Here is a 20,650-nt window from a genome sequence, read left to right as displayed (position 1 = left end):
CTTCACCTTTTTTGATAGATTTTTCAGTACAAAATACCAGAACACACAGTGTTGCAGCCCAGCAGTTTGATGATTCAGCAGAAAGCTGAGTCTGTGTGTTGTGCTCTGACACGTGGGGTGACTCTGAGGACACGCCCTGTGGACATAATGCTGGGAGCCTGGACTAAGCTGTCCCCAGCTAGAACTCAAATTTCAGCTGCAGGAAAACAAATCGTGGTTGTTTGTTGTTTTGTTGTTGTTGTTTTTTTTTTAAAGCTGTGTGATAATACTATTAGAACCTTATAAAATCACGGTCTAGGACCAGCAAACGAGGAGAGAAATTAAGGTATTTAATAGTAGAGAAGCAGTCAGTGTTGATCGTTTCCTCACTCAGATGCAGGGGACAGGTAGCTGGGGAAGGAGCAGCATTCAGAGGTTTCTCAAGTCACATTCAGGCTTTTATTTTTCTTTCCCAGATGAGAAGCTAAATGACATATGAGAAACTTAGTGGTGGGCAGGAGATATTGGCCCTCACAAAGAGCAGTGGCCATCTTTCAGCCTGTGAATATTATCTTGATCCTGTGTCAAGGTGGACTACAGTCAAACACCTTCACCCACCTTTGCTCCAATTCTCCATCAAGAATGCAAGCCGAGTTTGGGAAGTCAGCTCTTTTTCTATCCATTTTTTTGTTGTGAATTTCAATGAAATAACTAGCTCCAAACTAAAGGATAACATGTTTTGGAAGGGGAATGCTGGAGTTCAAGCACTGATGTGTTGTTTTATTAGAAAATAAAAATGGTTTTGCATAACGTTTACCAAAACCGGTTCCGTTTTAGGATTGACTGAAACAAGTTGTACAACACAATTGCAGTATGATAGATATAAATCACAGTACTTGTTCTTGACAGACATCAATTAAGCTAAGGGAGAATAAGATATTTTTTTTTCAGTATCACCAAGATTTTAAGTTCCATCACAACAGCACACACGTAAGAGATATTCAAAAGGTATAGTGGAAGCTAAAGAAATTTAAGCTTCTTGTGATAGCTGGATCTGTCCCAGTGAGGACACATGGGTTGAAATGTAGCTGAGGAGGGAATTTCTATATCTTCTTCAAGGGACTGAGAAAGCAGTATGGGACATGCAGGAGTGAATCGGCTCCTATGGCACCTGTACAAAGAAAAAAGTTATACAGAGTAAAAGTTTGGGGAAATAACTATTTATTCTATGTCAATCGTGAAATATTTGTTTGTGTTAATAAATTGCCTCCTGAGGAAATGACTTGAAAGACATTTGGGCAAGATTAAACCCACAGCAGATTTTAAGCACCTGAATGCAAAACAGTATTGCAAAACCACCTCCATGGCTCCCTGACCCTGGACACACTGGAAAAAGCTGCAGAGCCCCCTGGTTTCACCCATAACATGGGTGATTTTGATGACACATGTCATCTTTCCTCTTGGAATAGTTGTTTGAGCTGGCTGGGGTTTTTTTGAGTGGGAAGAATGAGATCGTAAAAAGTCACACTTAGATGGTAGAAAGTCACAACAGATGATCTTTCGCTCTTTGAGCTGGGCAATAGAAAATTATGAGGAGAGAAACATATCTAAAGTTTCCCATTCCTGTAGAGCATAGGATCTCCTCTCTGCTAGAGAGCCACAGCCCCCAGGAGCAGATGACAAAGTCTGCAGCTCCTCTTTATTTCACATCCATGTTACTAGAGCGTGCTCCTGAAGCCAGGATGTGCAATCTCTATCAAGAGGGGAAAAAGAGGATAAAGCCTCATTGAGTATGACAAAGTGAGTATTTCTGAGTATGTAGGTGTATATGGGAGTTTAAATCATAATCATTAACCTGTGTATTACTTTGGCAAGTTACAACAAAGGTTTTTCACCATCACCCAGTCCAAGACCAAAGATGAAACCAAGCTGGGGTATTGAATGGAGGCACCTTGTCTCCATAGGCTCATGCACCCCACGTCGTGCCGAGGTAGCTTGGATACCTGAAGGAATCACTCAGAGTAGTACAGGTCTCTGTCTAAGGCAGGGTGACCGTATGTGTAAGTAGGTGGGCTTAGTGCAGCATCTAGTGGACAAATGTCCACATCACAAAAAAACCTTGTGTTTCTGCCTGACTGTTGCAGAAAGAATCAGCAAAGGACCAAGGGACCATGGAGAAGAGCAAAATCCACTTTAGCTGTACGAGACATTACTCTTCGTAATGAGGCACACCGGCAAATGGAAGAAACTCATCCTAATATTACCCATTTTAGAAATGTAAAATAGATAACTAGGGAATCTGAAGCAACATAGGTTGATTTAAATCATTATAATAATGAATTAAATCAGAGGCAGGAAATCTTTGGTTAAACTGTGATTTTTTAATTTCATTTGCATTTTATATCCTAAGGAATCTTTCTGATTGACTGGTCCAATGACTTAAATGTGGTGATGTGCAGACAGATATGGCTTTTACACAAACTTGATTCTCCTTGTAAGAGAGGACAAGTCAGTGAGAAGGATGCATTGAGCAGGGTGCGTGATACCTACACATTCATTTAATAAATTATATTGTTTATAAGATATTTTCTCTGTCCTATTTTTTTTTTTTTTTAATTTTTACATTGAATTTAACTGGTTAAATTAAGTTAGTTTAACTAAGTTAATTAGAGATACAGTGGACTGAAAATCTGATGTGTCGGTGTCTAACAGAGCAAATAAGTAATCAGTGTGATTTTCAAAACCAATAAGCATCCAGGCACATAATTTTCAATAACATACATGTATCTGAACTAAATCAAAATCAGGTGCCTAGTCTGGTAGATACTTTTCAAAGTCTCACATTTTTAGGTACTCCAAAAAACTGGCCATATGTTCTTTAAATTTTAGTTATTGTAGATCTCATATTGTCCTTTCAGGCTTTTATTTATAAATTGGAAGAGGAGAACAGCATGTCTGCTAATTCATTTCTGAATCATTTTCTCAGATTTCAATGGATTAATTCACAGGAGAAAAATATTCCTGCTGCATCTGATAATAAATAGAAACTAAAAGAAATGAAGGCAAATGCTTATTTACACAACAAAAGCAGAAAGTACTGGCCTTTGGAAAACATGTAAATATTTGCTTTCAGTCTTTTGTAAAAACTACAATACATGGTAATGTGACATATTTATGAAGTTCGAGCTGTCATAAAAAGCAGCAATTTCTCAGTTTCAACTATGTGATTATGGAAAAAGGTAGCATTCCTTAACTCCTTAAAATCTGGAGATGAATCACCAGGGCAACACACTTTATTATTTCTTTAATTGGTAGTAGTAATTTTAGTAATTCTAGGCTTAACATAATTTGTCATGAGTCTGAATTTTAATGCTTTTATTTTTAAAAAGAAAATTATATTCAATTTATAATCTTAACAAATCTGATTTTTAAAAGCTGTGAGTTTTAGGGGTTTTTTAGTTTTAAAAAGTTTAACAGCCCTACCGAGCACTGGGCCATTATGGACCTATGCCTCCCTTGCCCCGTATCTTGTCTCTGGATGTGAAGTGTCTCATCATCAGAGTCCCAGGCACACATTGGACATCCTCACCAACTTCCCCTAGTCTTGGGCATACACATTGGCTGGAAGAGGGAACTTGACAGTGGACACTCTGTGGAAAGTGAGCCCTGTTTTCTATTCCTCACCCTCTCACCTGTGGGCAGAGCACCAGAGAGTGATGTTCACTGCTCATTAGGTACCTCCAGGGAGCAGAGTGCTGTTGTGAGTGTTCTGCTCAGGTTGCCCCTCTGGTTCCCTACCAACATATTTTTGATTCTGTGGCCCTCGTACCATTTTTTTTTTTCTCGCTTGTGCCTTCACCATACCCCAATCAGTTAGTTTTCTCATTTTCCTCTTCTCTCATCCTTTCTCTCCCTGGGAGGGCTTATGGTGCAGTAACAGTAGGAGACTTTGTTTAAGGAGAGGATGTGACCATGGCCATTTTCTATGATCTTTCCGATCTCTACAAATTCATCCTGGATCCCATTCTGTTCTTAATCCAGCTCATTCTAGATCATCAAACCTATTGTTAAAATGCAATGCTGTCCATAAGATTGTTTTTATTACATCGGAAATGGCTACGATTGCCATAAATCTATGATAAAATGAGTAGATGTTTGAGTGAGGGGTACCCATGGACATCATTTACTTTGATTCTAACAAGCCTTTTGACATGCCTCCTCTCGTATCCAGACTGGGATGTTATTGTTTGGATAACTGGACAACTAGATGAGTAGCAAACTGGTTGAATGATCAGACTTAGAGGGTATTGGTTAGTGGGTCACTCTCTACCTTGTCACCTATCCGGTGACAAGTGGAGTACCACAGGAGTCTATCCTGGGACCTGTCCTCTTTATCATTGATCTTTATCAATGACCTGGAGATGAGGAGCACATGCTTGTCGAGTCAGCAGACATCACAGTGAGGGGAGAAGTTGACATGCTCAAGCGCAGGGAGGCCATCCACAGGGACCAGGACTGTCTGGAGGATGAGGCCAACAGAAACCTCATGAAATTTAAGATGTTTGAAAAGGACTGAGCCAGGATATCCAGGGAAATGACTGATTATCTCCCTCTTTTCAAAGCTTGTTAGACCCCATGCACCTTCCAGCACAAGGAAGACGTTGATAAATTCATGTAAGTTTAGCAGATGTCCACCAAGGTAGTCAGAGGTGGAGCACTCCCTTTGGGGAGATACTGAAAGACCCAGGTTTGTTCAGCCTTTGCAGGGATGGCTTCAAGGGGGACCTAACCACAGACCCAAATGGTTACAAGTTGGTCCTCAAGGAGATGGAGCCAGGCTTTTCACAGTGGTACGTGGTGGAAGGATGAGAGGTAATTGGCATATATTGAAATGAGAGAGGTTCAGAATGGATTTAAGTAGAAACTTCCACCACTGGAACAGCCAAGCAGTGGACCAGGTTTCCCAGAGAGGCTGCACTGTCTCCATCCTTGGAATTTTTCAAGACTTAGCTGGATAAATCCCTGAGTAACCTCGTCTGACTTTGTAGTTGATCCTTCTTTGAGCAGGAGTTTGGACCGGAGACTGCCTGAGGTCCCTTCCAACATGAATTATCCAGTGATCTAAATTTCTTCACATCAAATAATGTATAGCATAGAACATTCCTTGCTCATAGTAAAAACACCTCGATCTCCTATCTTCCTTCCTGTAAAAAAAAGAAACATTTTTAGAACTGTCAGATTTTCTCATGGTATGAGAAATGTGTCTGCACTGAAAAACGGCAATATATTCCATTGTGCAAGATAGCTGTAAGAAACCTCTACAGAATCATCTAATATCAGGAACAGTCAGTTCGTAAGAATTATGTTTCTTTGTCTCGAGCTATTTTCCAGTTTATCTTTAGAACAGAGTAGTGGAAGTTAAAATTAACCCTACTTTGGTTATAGGATGTTTCTAACCCACATAATTACAGAGAAATACTTCAAAATGTGACCCTTGTGCACACTGATGCCTCAAATAAGAGAAACAGATTATCGGTAGAGTTTCCACTCCTGCTTAAACTCCTCCGTAGGGTCAAGTTTCAACTGGCTGATATCACTACATAAAAGTCTGCCCAAGAGCAGTTGGTAGGAGACTCCAGATGGGCGTTTCTGGCTGTGATATTCATAATGGATCAGCAACCACAGTAGTAGAGATAATTCTCCCACAGCTACCGAATCTTGTTCAGCTTCTCCTCTTTATGTTCTGGTGCCAAGATGTGACACAAGCTTCATGATATTCTGGCAGAGATGGGATGTGCCAGCAGGGAGGGAAGAGCAGACTGCCTGGGACGTGTACAGGTGGCAGGAGAGAACAGTTGACAGAGCCTCAGGATGTCAACCTACATTCACGTGGCTGCAACATCACCTGCAGTTACAGCAGCCCTGCAAATAGTTCTCGTAATTTAAAGGCAGCTCAGGTTTACAGGCATAAAGACCTCCCAGATTGTTACCCAAATGTGGGACATGAAGTAATGGTGAATCTCAGGAGTAATCAGTTCATCCTAGGAAAGTCACTTTTACCAGTAGCCAGAAATCCTGTGTGGGTGTTACAGGGACGTTCAGTTGTGGCTTTGTGATTCTGCCCTTGGTTGTAAGGCAGTTTCCCACCTTCTGACTCTTGTCTGCTTTCCAGCACATGCCTGGCTCAGCCTGACTACTCCAATTTACAGAATAGCACCCTTTAAAGCTAGACAGTACTGAATTTCAATCTGGCATTGATACATGGAATGACACAGGTAATTCCCCTTAAAGCCAAGAGTAGCTGTGTTTGTCCCTGGTACATTGACGGAGGATTTGACCACCTGAGCATCCTTAAACTCTGAGGGGCTGCATACATGCTTTTTGTTGACATTTATTCTCGTGTGCTAAATTGTTTAAATCTGTTGTTACATATAAAGATGCAGTGAGGGGAGTAAAACTGAAGGCATATATTGGTTTTACCACTAGCAATATTCTGTAAAGAATGTATAAGCATCTTCTTGTGAGGTACATATGCAAGCATATAAATTATGTACTAATAGTTCAACAATTTTTTTTATTAATTCTCTGCCACAACTATAAAATAACTTGTATGTCACATTGACACAAGCAATGAGCATCATTTCCAGGTAAACAGCCGTCTAAGTACTCCTCCAGGAAATTTATGTAACTTTAGCTCCTTCCTATGGCTGAAAATGCAATAGTCTAAAACAGACACCACTATTACATATCCTTAGTAAGAGAGGTATAATTATCGGTTGTGGCTGGCAGTTTATCTTATTCAGAAAAATGGTTCCATATTAAAAGAACAGAATTCCATCATTTCTGATAATCATCCAGAGTAAAACAATCTGGTATATATATTCACAGCTGAATGAATCTGTTTCTTCAAACACTGTAATTTTCAATAATACCTGCAGATGCATTATTAAATTTTTAACGTATTTATATATGTGTGTGTGTGTATATATATCTTTTATACATTTATGAAATGGTTTTTCATTCTCCACCACAATTTTCATAACAATTTTCATTGGTCTAACTTTGATTCCTAAACCTTTGAGGATGTACTGTCATCTCTTATACCATATAGTACAAAACACGTTAGTAGCAATCACTAAATAAGATAGAGATGATGTGATTGAGAGTAGAAGCATAAGCTGGATGTAACTGGCATTCACCTTTGAGAACTGTAAGAAAATTCATATGTTAGGGAGTGGCAGAAATAATCTAAAAGAGATTTATCGGAGGACAAAGATCTTTAAAACAATAATTTTGAAACAGAAGTAGAGGTATTAATAACAAAAACTGAAGACCATAGTCCTGCACATTCATCTACATATATGTAAGGATTTGAACTCATGGCCAGCTTACCACATGTGACATTAACATGATGTCACATGTCTGTTGAGCATGTGATTGACTGTGCCTGTGTTCTTTCCCTAGGGTAGATTTGAAGTAATGAAATTTAACTTCATTTCAAGTAAAAAAGCAGTTTGCCATAGATTAAGAGTAAACATATGGACTGTTACCACGATTCATTTCAGGCAAAATCAATTGTTAAATTAAGGTAATTTGGCAATCGATCCAAACATTGAGTGTTTGCAGACTTAAAAGGTTAAAGAAGTCACGATAGAGTGTTTGGCAATCTACAGGCGAATGGTCATACAGTACTGAGAATGGTGTTCGGGTAGATTTTGAATGTCCCAGAGCAAGACTGGAGCCGTGTCCTTTTGAGCAAAGGATTGGTGAGAAGCACCATCTTCCATATCTGGAGATCCTGGGTGCCACCTCTCAGCTGGCTCCCTAGGACCTGAATATGATTCCTGCTAAGTACGAGGAGCAATTTTGATAAAAATCCACTGTCAGTCTCACTGTGCACCTCTTTAGCTTCCCAGCTCATTCCAGGGTCCTGGTCCTCTGGCCATACATATTGCATAAATGTTAATTCACTCTTTGACTGGCTTTTGAGGCCAACCAAGCATGCTGGGGCAGGCTCCCTGATGGCACACCATCCTGGAAGTGCTAGAGAAGAAAGTGCATAGTCTGGAGACTACAGAGTTCTCCAGCACAATACCAGAATGTTTTGTACCCTCACACAGATGTCACAGGAACGTAACACAGATCTCCAGTGTCATGATCAAGTGCTGTGTAGTGTGGATGTGGCCTGAGTTATAGGGGAAGAGCCCTGAACAGTTTCAGTATGAGGTTTGTGGTGTTCCTTAGCCTGAGGTAGATGCAGTTGGCCATGCATTTTTTTCAGAAGGATCAGTATGTCTAGGAATCATAAACTTAACCACAATCTTCTTCTATTGTCCAGACACCAAATCTCAGTTTGATTTAATTATTTAAGATTTAATCTGGATTCTTTAATTTCTTCCTAGAACCAGTGTCTAGGTCAATACCTGGTAGCAGCAATGTAGTGATCATCATGCCTACAATTCACAAACATCTTAAGAACCTTCTGGGTGACCAAAAGTCCATCAGTTCCTTTGGTGAATCCTTTCTAAATTGTGGAGTGTTACATTACCAATCGTTCATTAAATGACTTTCATAGTTACTTATGCCATAGCAATACATTATAAAGAAGAAAACAGAACATAAAATTCTCTCAAGATTCCCATAAAGGAATAATTTCTGTAACCGGGGGGGGGGTGGTGGGGGGGAAGAAGTAGTCGAGACTTTAAGTAATGCTGGTCTTTAGAATCGACCCTAATCTCCACCATGAAGTGATAAATGGGTGCTAAAGGTTAAGCAGATTATCCTAGGAAAGTCTCCTTGAAAGTCATTTAACTGCTAATCATATGTTAAGGTCAAACGTTACCAGTTTCTCATGGGAAAGAAGTAGACATCCACTTTGATTTTCCTGTTGTGAAACAATTTTAGGAATATGTCCAGATTCAAGGATTTCATGAATGTCTCCTGACAAACACATTCTGTGACACCTTTCCCGATTTTGAATTTATCTCAATTTGGTTTTGCCCAAGGGCAATAGAGGCTTCATATATTTGGGAGAAATAGGGTACATGATTTTCTTTTTGTTTCACTCACAGGAAAGCTTGGCTATGGGAAAAGTACCTCCACTGCCCCAAAATAATTTTGCATTATGGTTGAGGGGGAAAGGGTATGGAGCTCTGGGACACCAGGGCACACAAGTGGACTCTGTTCAGTCTCTAGTTAAGGCCATCTTCATTTTTTCAGTCTCCCTAACCTCTATCCTAAAGATCATCTAACAATACTCATCTATGGCACTAAACTGTGAAGACAATCTAGGATAACTATCCTGCAAATTTTAAGCAGCTCTGTGAGTAAAGTCTACAGTTAGGTGAAATGATTTGGGCGTTCATAGAGGCATAGGTGGCACGACCTCTTTCCCGTCTTAACTCACTTTTCCACACTCTAGGCTACAGTCATGCCTCAGAGGAATCAAATTTCATAACAAGGAGCTGAGCACTATAAAGGATGCGATTGTATCATGAGACTGCTTGAAATCTATTTTTTCTTCAGGTGAATGAAAGCGCTTTCCAGAGTGGAAAGGAACATGTGAACGTAGGCAAGATGATGACTCACAGCTGTGAAACTGCTCACATGCAGAACGTCCATGAGTATGTGGACGCGTACAAGTCAGGGCACGGATAGTGCTTTTGCTGAGGCAGCCCAGAGATGAACACGAGCTGCAAAACCCACTCAAGCTGCAGTGCAAGGATTTGGGTCCCCAGCCCTCACTGAGAGGTGGCTTCCTTGTCTACGTTGCTTTTTTGTACTTGGACTTAGCTAATTTATCTTCCCAACTGGCACAGTTTTGTTTGCACTGGAACCCCGACCCTGAGTGGTACAGCTATATTTTCTAAAGTTTTGTTAAAAGACAAGTATTTGTGAAGTATTTTTGTCCAGACAATATGCAAGTAAGAAGCAAATGAGAGATCGTGACTTTGCAGAGCTGTGAAGTGGGGTGGCTGGACAAGGGAGGAAAGAGAAGGAGTGGGAGAAGAAGAGGGATACAACTTCATCCCTTTTAACAGAAAATGACAATATTCTTCACCCATTCTCCGGATGAAGGAAGGGAATAGGCTGTTTTCACTTTATAAGAAGCTTTTAAAATGACATATTCAATAAACAAAGTGACCTTAGAAATCCGGAAAGGAAGAGTGGCATTCTCTGTCTTTGCTGAGGTGGAGGAAGAAGCTGGAGGAGCCTGCCAGGGTTAATGAAGATCAAACAAGCCATTCCAGCCAGCAAGATTGCTGTGTCGAAACCACATTAAACCACACAGACTTTTCTGTCACACAGTGAGCTGGTCAAGGCGATGATGCTTGCTTATTTATTTGTTTATTTATTCAATTTACAAGAGGCTCTGGTCAGCACATTCCCTTAGGACACATATAATAAAAACAGTACATCAATTAAATAGCGATGTTTACAGCATTGACAGAGTGCCTAACGAAGGACTTTGAATTACTTAAGGCCTGTCCCTTTGGAGAATACTCAGCTTATAGCTCTCACACATCTGGAAGGTTTGGAGGAGAAAAAGGCTGCACGAATACGTGGATGTACCTTGAAGCACGGTTTGAAGGAGAACAGGAGCTTCAGCCGTGGTCTTATAGCTGCAGGGGAATTCTCCAGTTTGGAGCCCTACATGAGATAAACCTGAGATTTTGGAAGCTATTTATGTACCTACAATCACAAGTAGGCACTAGTGGGTGTTCTTACTTGCCCTTTTTTTTAATTTTAATTCCAAACTTGTTCAGCCTACAATTGAAAATCCCACTAGGTACCAGGCTGCATCTATTTAACTTTAAAAATCTGGGCCTTGGTAGACTACTGCTACAGTATTAGCAAGTCAGGAGAGAGACAGCCTCTGAGGTGTCTTTTATAGCTATTTGGTCAAGCACACTTAGAGGTTTATTAAGGGTCTGCCATATAACAAAAATATGCCCTGAGGTTAATAAAATGTAAATTAAACAAACCTCACATACCACTCTGTTGATGTCACCTCCTAGCCATGCAGTGTGTCCCACATGTGTCCCATGTCCCTGCTTCCTACCTCTGTTGCCTATTTTCTCCACTTTGTAAGGCCAGCGCAGAGTTAGAGTGGGCAGTGCCTATGAAAGGATAAATACCACTCAGAGCAACTCTACTGTTTCCCTGATGGTGGTTTTTGTAGTGTGGTGGTGGATCCAACCAGACCGTCCCATCTTTTAGTCCTTCAGTTCATGGAGTCTAAGTGGTCCCTAGACAAGAAAAGTTTTGTTTTCCTTCTCAAATCCCAACGCTCTGCCAACAGGTCCGCAGGAGTCCATGGGGAGCCCACAGGGAAGTGGCCTGTCTAGATGCATAAAGAGAAAGCAGGGAGACAAAATCTAACTAAACCTGACTCTAGGCTTTTCTCCTTGGATATCTTTAGACACACAAGCCAGCATTATTCTAAAAGCTTAGTGATTTGGGGTACCTCCTTTGGGGATTTCCAACCTGAACTACCGCTGGGGTTGCCTTTCAAAACCAGCCATGCACTCGAAGTTACAAGCAGATTTACGGGTGCTCTGCGCTGTCAAAGTCAGTCGGACCTACAGATGTTCTGCACCCACAAAATCAGACCAAAAGCCTTTTGGCTCAGGCACCCCAAAATCGTGGGCTACTTCCGCGCAAGGTTACATTAGCCCATTTCTGCACCTGTAAAACTGGACTGATTATGTTTAATTGCCTAGCTCAAAGGGGTTTTGCAAAGATCAATTAGCTAATGCCTACAAAGTGCTTTGCATGTATCCGGTGCAACCGCTGTCGTGGCGTAGCACTACCCTTCCTCGCCATGCTCAGTAGGAGCACTGTTGCTTTAAAAAGGGAGCTTGTCCAAGCTCTCCTCCTCCACTGGATCTAAGATGGATGCTCCTGCTGCAGCACAGCCTGTAAGCAGACTTTGCCCAGCCTGCTTTTTTTGTTTTTCCTGGAAGCTTGCTCCAGACAAGTCAGCTGCACTGCAGACTGAGCAGAAGCAGGAGGGCAGCTCTCCCCAGGTAAGCTACCACTGCCACAAAGCTGCTCATTCCCACACCTGGACGGGGCAGCTCCAAGGATGCTGCCATCCTGAGAATTATGGTCCTCTCCGTCCGTGTCTCTAGCTGACTCACAACAGCTCTCAGCCAGGCAAGAGTCAAACGGCCCTGGGCCTCTGCTCTCTTACACTTCTTTCCTGGCTGACTGGCATTAAATTAGTTACAAGGAGGACAGGGAGACTCCTGTTCCCACACCCAAAGCTGATCTCATGCACCTTCCTTTGCGTTAGCATCGCCTTCGTGGACGCACTTCTGAGCGACATGGGAGCTGCCCACGGCATGATGGTCCTGAGGCCATGCTGGGGCTCTGCAGCAAGCTTTTCACCCTGTGGTGAGGAGGTGGTCTTCGGTCACCGGAGAGAGCCGAGGGATTAGCTCAGGAGGGTTCTGCAGGCTCTCATAGGCCTGCCACCACCAGGAGCAGTTTAAGCTGCATTGGCTTCTTTCCCTCAGAAAATCATTGATTTTCTACTAAACTCCTCTTCTTTGAGGCATTAAAAATGTCATCTTTAGAGGACTGCAAACTGGGCACTCCAATAACTCTCCAAAGTTTAGCTTTATTTCATCTTATTATTCCCACAGACGCTTCGGAGGAGACAGTCCCTTTGTGTAATGTTCATTTTGTGAAGGTCTTTCCTTCCCCTGCCCCCAGGTGGTGGAGCGCTGGAGGCAGGAGATGTCCCTGTCTGACAGAGCTGGAGGCAACGTGCTTTTCCTTAATGATTTCGATTTACAGGACTGTTTTACCTCGGCCAACAGAAATAGACCCTGCTAGTTCTCCCACAACCCTGGGGACAGAGAGCGCTTGTGCAGTGCCAGCAGGGTGGAAAATCCCTGCCCCGACTTTTAATGCCATTTTTAGAAAGAGAACGGTGCTGTAAAGGGCCAGTGCTCACCGGGAAGGAGCAGAATAGGATCGCTGTAATCAGCACCGTGCTTGTCCCTGAACAGGCTGCAGCAGAGGGTCGCGCAAGGACCGCCAGCATCGAGGGAGCGCCTGTGCCATGAGAGTGCCCAGACCAGAAGCTCCGGTGAATGAGAGGATTGAGAGGATTCCCAGGCAACCCAGGATTAAACTCTCTCCTCCTTCACCTGTTTTTTGTGGCCTGCAAGACTTTGCAGTCTTACTTTTAAAGTCATGACGATGGGCATTAGCCCACGGAGGCAGAGAGAAGCTGTTGTCAGTGCCACAAGATTAAAAACACAAAAGCAGCACCCTCCCAGCTTTCAGTGGGTAACCTTCTCTTTCCCCACTGTGAAAAACTGAACAGGCTAAAGAGCAAGACACACAGGAACAGCTGAGAGGACGAGGAGAAAAAGTCTTTTAGAGGCATTTTTCTCCAATGGCCCCTTGCTGTTGTTAGGGGTTGGCACCTCTACATGGTTTGGAGTCAAGGGCAGCCCCCTCTCTCTCAAAAAAAAAAAAAAAAAAAAAAAAAAAAAGATGGGCACTGACAATTTTCCCTTCTTGACAATAGTTCTTTCCGAGATGTGGAATGGATGCATTTAACTGAGGGGTCTGCAATCTCTGTTCCCCAAACTACTTTGTCAGTGTTACGCAAGGGGATCCTGTGTGCCTACTGTGTCCAGGGCCAGCATCCACAGCCCGTCCTGAGCCCAGAGGGGTTAGAAGAGCTGGCAAACAGCGAGCAGGAGCACGTGTTGTCATACAGCAGTCTCTGCTACAGTTTTGTTGGAGTGTTGGAGTTTTGCTGGAAAACTTGCTGTAGAATTTAGCTGTGACCACAGTCGCATCTCTTATTTGCTTTCCGCTAACATTGGAGTGAATGAAGTTTACAGTTTGGGGTTTTCTTGGTTTTCGTTTTTTTTTTTTCATGGAATGAGAATTTCATAGCTGAAAAGCCATTAAATGCTAAAAGCTGTGAGAACAGTGGCATTTGCCAGAAATGAACACAGAATTTCCTGTTAAGAAAAGCTGAGGAAAATCAGTGACAATCTTTCTGACTGCTGGGAACTGCTGGAAAACACTCACTTTTAATGGGATCTGGGAAAAATGGATGCATTTATATATAGAAAAAATGTTTTTTTTAAAAAAAAAAATCAAACATCTGTTTGATCCAGACTTCCTTGTCCATATACCAGGGAGAATTTCTGAGCAAAAGAAATCTTCACAGAGGAAACCAAAGGTGTTCTCCTGCTTCTAGCACACGTGGTGACAGCCTGGGCTCGTCTCTGATACAAAATGTGTGTCTGGTTAGCACGCAGCAAGGGTGCCTGCACCCTTACACATAGTAAGTCTTAACCATATGGAGCAAGTAATGTAAGACTTTACAATATAGGATTTAGTTTCAGGCTTGGTCCATTTATTTATTTATTTCTGTCTGTCTGAAAATGTGGCTTTGTTTAATCACGTTTTGCAATCAAGATATCAGAGTTTCCTGCAAAAAGCTAGTAATGTGAAAAATTCATTTCTCCAAAGTGCCAAAAAGCCTGACCTTCTCTGTTTCTTGTGAATTGTGATGAATCATCCTTTTATTTTTACTTCTGCTTTCATCAAGTACTTTTCCTTTAGGCTTATCATTCCCCTCTAAATAGTAGTACCATATGACACAAGAAATGAAGGCTGGTTTCCGGTGGTTCCTCTCTGGAGCCGCCAGCAGCAACCTGAACTGCTCGGTACTAGAGATGGTAGTGTAGACATTGACTTTCCAATAAAAGCAAACTATGGGAACCGCATTTGAAAATTAATGCCAGGCCTTTTTGAAACACTTTCAGGAAATGGTCAAGGTAATAATGATTTTTTACTTGCTTTTTTATTTGTTTTTGATTTTGCCATTTCTTCTGTCTCCTAACTTTTATTTAGATCATAACAGCATTTCACCCATGGCTCTTAGATAGACTCCCTATTTTCCTTCAGTCAGGTATAGTCCCTATTGACTTCCCACTTATATGGGCCATTAATGACCACCAAAATTTGAATTTTGTATGACCCAAAGGCAATGAGGTTTAAGCAGTGTATTTATCTTCTCAGTAACCTCATTGAGTGCACCCTCAGCAAGTTCACCGGCAACACCAAGCTCTGTGGTAGTCTAAACTAGTCTCCAGCTAGTCTAAATCCTGGGAAGAATTGCTTCTAAGTACTTTTTATTAAAGTCCATAGTTTGAGCACCCTGGAATTTATTGGATGAATGGCACATGTAAAGTTAAACATAAATAGATGGCCTGAGAGCAATAGCATGAAATACAAATGTGAAGTGATGCATGTAGGAAGGGATATCCAATTGCACGAATACCAAATGTGTATTGATTAGCCAGGAAGCAGAGAAAGATGTAGTGGGGTTGGGTAGAAATGAATCCCAGAGTGAGTCTCAGTGAAAAATGTGAGGCTATTGCGAAGCTAATGTAAAAAACTTGGGCTATATTTAGAGAATTACTGTAAGTGAGAGATGGAAGGAATTATTCTGCTGGGCAATGTCATGGTTTGGATGCACACTTGGAGAGGGATGGAGAGACTTTAGGGGAAAAGACCAAGGGCATTAAGCATTTTATAGAGTAAAAGTTATGGTGAAGTTTGAAAGAATTAAGTAGAACAAGTTGGGATAAACAATGACCTTCTGCAAATATATAAAAGCTGTTATTATAACAAAGACTGAGATCTACTAGGCTACAACTGTTCATTATGGCAAAGAGACCAGCTAGAGAGTTACAGCACCGGTTTAGAAAATCATGAGTGACATGGAGAGGACGAATAGGAGTTGACTGTTCCTTGTCTCTTCCATTGCAACATTTTGGGACAGTGGATAAAGATATTAGAAGCAAGATTAAAAAGAAACAAATAAAGACAGATCATCATAGGAGGAGTCGAAGGCCTGAGGAACTCCTCACCAAAGGATGTTATGGAAGTAGAAGTTTACATGGATTCAAGGATAGGCTGGAAAATTACTGGAAAATTGCTACCACTTACTGTGCTGCCTACTGGAAGAGTTGCACTTGCACACAGCAGAAAGGACATGTGTGCAGAGCTGGTGACCATGTGTAGGACTGTGGCCAGGTTATGCCTCTGTTTAATGCACACAGTAAATATGTGTGCGGTGTAATAACTTCCGCATGTATTGAGATAGCTGAGCTAGCTAGTTTAGTGCTAGCAATGGTGTAGTAACACAAAATTCAGCGTAGGATAATCGCCCTTCTGCCCCGGCAGCCTGGGTAAATACTGAAACTTGTAGTCCTTGGTGAACTCTAGTGTGTGGTGGCTAAACTGATCATTCCAAGCTCATTTGTGTACATGTGTATTACACTATAATCACTTGAAGAAATCAGTGGGTTTACATAATGACATTAAAGTGGGGCACAGATATTCTGAATGTGCTCTGTGAGTGTTTTCACTCTGTGTCAGTAGGATCAGGCCTTTATTTTTCTTTAATTTGTCACAGAAAATCTTAAAAAGTCTAAAGCAAGACAGAAATAGGAAACCAGACAAGCAGACATGTTTGGTACTTATTGAGGACTGGCAATAATATCCTTGTTTTTTTCCTTCAAGCTGATATTTAATTCGAGTAATTTTTCTCCCCTCTCTCATTTTTCTTTTAAATTTATACTTGGCTAAAGAAGTTACTCTAAAAAAGTACGTACATCATCAGTGATATACATTGGTGACTTTGTAAATGATTTAACAGATCAAAATTATTTTCAGAAATAATTCTGACAGTTTTTCCACTAGTTAAAAATGTAAAACTATGCTGGTAATGTGGCACTTTAAAATGTGTAAATGCTTACAAACACGAGTACTTTTTGCAAGAGTATTCCTATTAACTTAAAAATCACTGTTTATATGACTGTGTACTTAGAGATATGGGCATTTAATTGGAAGGCATTATCTCCATCTTCAAGTGAAGAGATTGAGTCATATAATCCTTTCCAAGCTGCCTATCGCATCTGAATTCTTTATGCATCGGTGTTTTTCAGAGCATCTGAGCTGTCCTCTGCCTATCTATCTGCCTCCATGCTGTAATCTCAAGGTGCTCAAGAAGAACTTTCTATCACCATGAGTTGTCCATGCCCTTGTCAGGTTTAGGTAAAGCAAAGCAGCTCTCCACCAGCAGGGTCTGCTGTTGGCAGGAGCCACCTGGCAACTCATCCCTGTCTGTGCACAGAGATCTGGGAAAGCCAAGCTAGCTCCACATGCCGCTGGGTGAGATGTAGCAGCTGCTGCTCATGACAGCGGAAGACATGGCTCCCAGCAGTAGTAACGGCATCTCGCACAAAAAGCAAACCTGTCTCTATATAGATGTCCCCAGGGCATTCTGTCCCACCTCCACCCTAGTGGCCCTATTCATCTCCTTCTTATGGCAGGACTGGCCCAGATCTGGTCTAGTCCTTGAGCCTTTAGACACACAAAAAAATAAATCCCCTTGTCCCCATTTCTAAGAGCGGGGTGAAAATTCAGTCTCATGTTACTCCTTAGGGAAGGTTCAAACATAGCTCTGCATGAGGTGTGGCTAGATCACAAAACAGCAGTTCCTCCATCAGATTTAGCTGCTCTTGAGCTTCTATCTGGTGACTGCAGGGTCTTTCCTGCGTGGTTTTAAATGATAATTGAAAGACAAACTGAGCCCAGGCTTCTGATGCTCACCAACAGACAAACAGCAGCAAAATAAAGACTTGTCTTCATTCTATTCCCCAAAATGACCAGCTCACATAAAGCGTAGACATAGCTGAGGTCCTTGAAATGCCCTAAGTAGAGTCCCTCCAAATGACAGGACAGCTGTGAAAACTTTGGTTTAGACTAGAGGTTTGGGACTGTTTTGTTCTTAAGGAACATGTGACATGGTTGTGTGCAGTCATTTCTATTTTGATGGGGATCTTTCAAGCTTGTTTTATATTTATGTTCTCTGGTTCCTTTTGTACGTGCTACCTGTGGTGTAACAAGCCTTTTCTTTTTTTCTTTCATCTAATATGATTCTTTGAGAAGACATCTTCTCTTTAATCACTGTCAGAGACAGGTTTAGTTTTTAGGAGGCTTGATTAGCGTACAGGGAATTCAGAGACGAGCAACAGAGAAGGTGATTTTGAACTCTAACAAAAACATTAGAAGAAAGTTACAATGCATATAGCTTAGCCAAGGGTCTATAGATCATCTTGATCTTCTGGTATCTAAGGGATGTGGTAAGGGGTTAGACGAATTTTTCATGGTGTGGCAATGAAACAAAAAGTAGTGAAAATAGGGAAGGGGAAATACATAAATCTACACTATAGTACCACAACTTAAATAATTTCCTCAAGAGAAACAGCAGGGAAATTCAAACAAACAAACAAAACCCCAAACAAACATGCTAATATAGTCAAATATATTCTTTGTGACTCTCCAGGTCTTTACTTTTATTTTTATCAATATTGGTCTTCTTGATTCTCACATGATATGTCAGGTGCAGGGCTAAGTATTGCCATTTGAACTAGCTTCAATGCAGGAGGAGGTATATATGCATTAGGTGAGGAAGTACCATGCAAAAATGATCATAACGCTTCAGAAATGCCACTCAGTTGTCCCAAGCTAATGCATGGACTTCCACATAGTGGTGCACTGTGAAAGGCAGACATCATTGGAAAACCCGGAAAGGTTGAGTGAAGGCAATTGCGAGGAGAAATTTTACAGCAGAACGAACCCAATGGAAATGAGAAGTGGAGCAACAGTTCTTGTTCCTGCCAAATCCAGCGGGTGAGGGAGAGAGTAACTTTTGCAAAGGCTAAGCTCAGACAGTAGCAGGTGACTTTTGTTCACTGGCGGGTCGTTTTACTTGAAGCTTCTGACAATAACTGCACTGTAATTTGCTGGGACTCTCCCTTTTTGCTAACGGCAAAAGAGGTGGACTTCACTGTGGCAGCACAGTGGTTGTGAGCAAGTAGGCTGGATCGGTGCACTCAAGTCCAAAGAGAGGTGAAGGCCTCACAAAACTCAGCAGGTCTCTGGACTCTCTTTTTCATACAGGAACACCCACAATGTATGTTCTTCTGCGTATTCCATCAGACAGAGTGAAAATGTGGATGTAGATTTTCCAAGAACACTTGCTCCCACAGTATGACTGTGATTTAAATGCCTTTCCTGGCAATTAGCAATTTACTTCAGTGTCTGTGATGAGTGCTACTGGGGAAAAAAAAAAAAAAGAAAAAAAAGAGGAAGATCTCTGAGCAAATGTTTTCTTATGGCGGTTTTCTATATGTGGTTGTCACTTAATTGAAATAAATGTCTTGGCCAGTTGTGATATGAGTTATTATTCCAAGCTGTCATTGCAATGAATCTTCCTTTTCTGATCTTCTACCAAATGACTGTGCGTCAGGTAACTGTTTTTCACTTGAAAGCAACAATTAGTTGGAGTGTGAAGGGATGTATTTCGTGCCTTGCGCGATACTCAGGTGATTGGTGTTTGATGCATCTTAACACTGAAATGAAATCACAGGTTAAACCTCTTCTGGTTGAAAATCTGCAGCAGTGTCATGGACTGGGGATTTAAATGAGCAACTATGTCCTCCCTTTTGAGAGCACGAGCCAGCTGAATGCAGTCAGATCCAAAAGATCCAAGAGGCTAACTGGCTGATTTTCCTTCCCTTCTTTGAAATCTGAATTTGGAATTAAATGCAGGTGATTTTAATTAGGCCCTTTGAATATTAATCGGAAATCACATTTGCGTGGTTGTGAGTCCAGTTTTCATTCAGGACATCGTGTTTAAAACATTGAAAAGTGCAGATGCGACGTAGTCTTATATTAGAAATGCTAATGATTAGGACAGATTGAGAGCATTACTGATCACTGAAATGTCTAAGATGGATGGATATTAGAACTGCTAAAACAGTTAAATAGCACAGTTTTCTGGCATTTTGTAGTAGTGTCTCCTAAAAATATTGTCATGCCACCCCCATCCCAAATTAACGCTTCTAAGGCCAGTGATGTAGCGTGCTCACACCTTAAGGTAGCACTGTGATTCATGTTTTAATGATAGTGGCTGCTGGCTGTAACTATGGAATGTATTGTCATGGAAACTACACTTTTCTATATTTACACCAGTGCTGGTTATGCGAGAGACAGTACTTGAAAGAAAATCTGTATAATATATAGCTTAATAATGAGACAGGCAGGCTAGGAATAAACAGATCAAAGATTCAGCAATGTTACGGCTGCTGTTTGTCTCCGTAGTGTGTTTCTAAACAGGCTCAGTCGCTGTTTGGGATGCTAACTAGCGCAGCAAGTCAGAGGGCAGTGCTGCTGCCATGTCACTTTGGGCTAACGGGTCAGGCGAACTTAGATTATTGATAGCCGATTGATTGGCATCCACGTAGTGAGCTCCCATGACATGTAGTGCTCGTGTCCAGGCTGTTAGGAAAAAACAGTATAAGCTGAGTGAATTGAAGACACTGGGTTGTAAGGGCCTGTTATTTGCAGGAAATAAATCTTCAGCAATGGAACTGGGCTGTAACTCTAACTGTGGAGCAGTTCTATCTGTCACTGCAATCGAGAAACTACTGTCATTTTCCTGAGCTTGGGCTCTTGCAAGCTCTAAATTCAAAAATATAGAGTGAGAGACAACAACCAGAGAATATTACACCAAGTTGAAGTTTAGCTATGCAGAAAAATTGGATAAAAATAAAGT

The 20,650-nt window shown here is 41.5% G+C and overlaps 1 protein-coding gene across 16 annotated transcripts in view; it reads left to right on the top strand.

The window, feature by feature from the left end:
* Window positions 1–20,650, top strand: part of DLG2 (discs large MAGUK scaffold protein 2) — a 1,060,789-nt gene that overhangs the window by 358,069 nt on the left and 682,070 nt on the right. The gene's annotated exons all lie outside the window — the stretch shown is intronic.

This window comes from Balearica regulorum, chromosome 1 (genome assembly GCF_011004875.1).
Source record: "Balearica regulorum gibbericeps isolate bBalReg1 chromosome 1, bBalReg1.pri, whole genome shotgun sequence".
NCBI classification, from domain to species: domain Eukaryota; kingdom Metazoa; phylum Chordata; class Aves; order Gruiformes; family Gruidae; genus Balearica; species Balearica regulorum.
This window is presented reverse-complemented; position numbering and strand designations above follow the sequence as displayed.